The sequence below is a fragment of the Brassica oleracea genome, chromosome C9 (genome assembly GCF_000695525.1).
Source record: "Brassica oleracea var. oleracea cultivar TO1000 chromosome C9, BOL, whole genome shotgun sequence".
In the NCBI taxonomy this organism is placed as follows: domain Eukaryota; kingdom Viridiplantae; phylum Streptophyta; class Magnoliopsida; order Brassicales; family Brassicaceae; genus Brassica; species Brassica oleracea.
Genome location: NC_027756.1, coordinates 34,759,799 through 34,762,146, shown reverse-complemented (window position 1 = coordinate 34,762,146; position 2,348 = coordinate 34,759,799). Strand labels below are relative to the sequence as shown.

At 38.6% G+C, this 2,348-nt stretch overlaps 1 pseudogene; it reads right to left on the bottom strand.

Annotated features, from left to right (window-relative positions):
- LOC106314867 overlaps positions 1–1,619 on the bottom strand; it is a 10,265-nt pseudogene extending 8,646 nt beyond the window's left edge.
- Positions 1,620–2,348: the final 729 nt, after the last annotated feature.

Here is a 2,348-nt window from a genome sequence, read left to right as displayed (position 1 = left end):
GGAAATGAACCCTCGGAATATACCGAGGGACTAATTCCTCGGAATTTTCCTAGGGTTCAAATTCCGAGGAAATAAACCCTCGGAATACACCGAGGGACTAGTTCCTCGGAATTTTCCGAGGGTTCAAATTCCGAGGAAATAAACCCTCGGAATATACCGAGGGACATGTTCCTCGGAATATACCGAGGGACCCTTGTTCCTCGGAATTTTCCGAGGGTTCATTTCCTCCGAATTTTCCGATGAAAATTCCGAGGAACATTTCGTCGGAACTTCCGAGGTAAATTCCGAGGACGTTTTCCCTCGATATATTCCGAGGAGATTTCCGACGAACTGGTGGTCGTCGGAGTTTCCTCGGAAATTTGTTTCCTCAGAATTCCGTCGGAAAATTCCGAAGGATTTCCAAGGAAAATGGAATTTCCGAGGACTTGTTTTGTCGGTATGTCGTCGGAATAACATGATTCCGACGACATACCGACGATTTTTTCCCTCGGTATGTCGCTGTTTTCTTGTAGTGCCGTAATCATATTTTTCTCCTCTATCACGTTTAACCCTTCCCAAATATCCCTTGATCATACTTTTCTCTTCTGTGTTTAAGTTTTATTATGGCTGAGGAAGGATGAGTTAGATGACTTTGGTTTTGTGTATGAGTTAGAGTATGAAGATCATAATTCTGAATCTGAGGTTTAGTGTTTAAGGACTTGGTGTTTTGATTTGGTATTTTTATTTGTTGTTTTGCTATTAAGACTTGGGTGTTTTGCTATTTAGGATTCAACTATAGTGGATTTGGTGTTTTGGTTTTAAACATACATATTTTTCATTGAACTTAAAGGAAGTATTATTATATAGTTGTTTTGAATTCCTTTTGTGTGAGGCATACACATGGCGCTCGCCTGTGGCGCCATGGCGCTTGGCGACCACTTGCTCGCTTTGAGTCGCCACTAGCCATTTAAAACCCAGGTTATATCTCTTAACTGATAAAAATTAATGAGACTAAAAGAAGAAAGAAAAAAAACAGAACAAGAAGTATGATGAGACACACCAGCAAATGTTTGTGAGCAACGGTTAACCGGACGAATACGGAACACAGCTTGTTGTTAATAAACGATCGTCAAAACCTTCTCCACAGACACTGAAACACACACACAGAGTTTTGTAGGGATAAGACACACCAAACCGAGCTGATTCAAAGAGTGTGTGTGTGTTTTTTTTTTCTGTTTTTTTAACCTTTGTTATTCTCTATGTAAGTTCCAACAGGTACAAGAAGCTCTTCGTCTGATACATAGAAACTGTAAGGCAACATCTCCTCCTGGACAATTAACAATTAACAGAGTAAATAAAAAAAAGTTTCTGCAAAATCATTTCCTTCGAAGAAGTTATACTTCAGAAAAGGTGAAAAGAAGATGGTGTTACGTTGTTGCGGAACTTGTTGACGAGCTGAGTAAGCTGCAGAGGACCAGCAGTCTGAGTAATATACATTGAAGAACCTAAGTGAGTTCCTTCAGGGTCTGTTAACACACACATCACCGTGTTACTCATCCCTCCCTCGCTCCTCGTCTCCATGTTCATCACGACCAGGAACGACGGAGTTCACCCAGAGACAACTCCGCCTTCGTGTTGGCAATTAGGTTTGTTTTTATTAGGGTTGGGCGGCCAAAAACCGCAATACTTTTTGAGCTTTTCTTTTTACATAATTTAGAAAGAAAAAAACAGTGTTCCTCAAAAAAAGAAAGAAAAAAAACAGTAAAAAGAGAAATGAAGATCGCCGTCTGTGGTCATCAAACCCACAGCCACGTGATTAAAGTTCACGCACACTACCACTGAGCTAAGAGTCTAAGACGGCTTGGATTCTATGCTTGCCCGCTCTTAAACTTTGACAATAGGTTTACACGATTAAGAAGTGAAAGTACAATTTGATGACCGTTGGAGGGCACTAGATACCGAGAGTTTTGTTTTTCAAGTGTTTATATTTCACTTGTTTAGTTTTCAAATGGTTTAACCTTAGTTAATATTTGAACAAAACTTAGGTTAACCTTTAAATTCACCACACCCTTTAGGACCAATCAAAATGACACATAGATTATTAATTAAAAAATATTAAATTAAATAAAAAATAGATACAAAAAATAAAAACACTAATTTTAACGACGTTAACGCTTCCAAAGAAACCCTAAATCTTAAATTCTAAACCCTATACCCTAAATTCTAAACCCAAATTCTAACCCCTAAACCCAAACCCTATACCTTAAACCCTAATCCTAGACCCTAAACCCAAATTATATACCTTAAACCCAAAAAATAGACTATAAACCTAAATCCTATACCCTAAACCCAAGTCTTAGACCAAACCG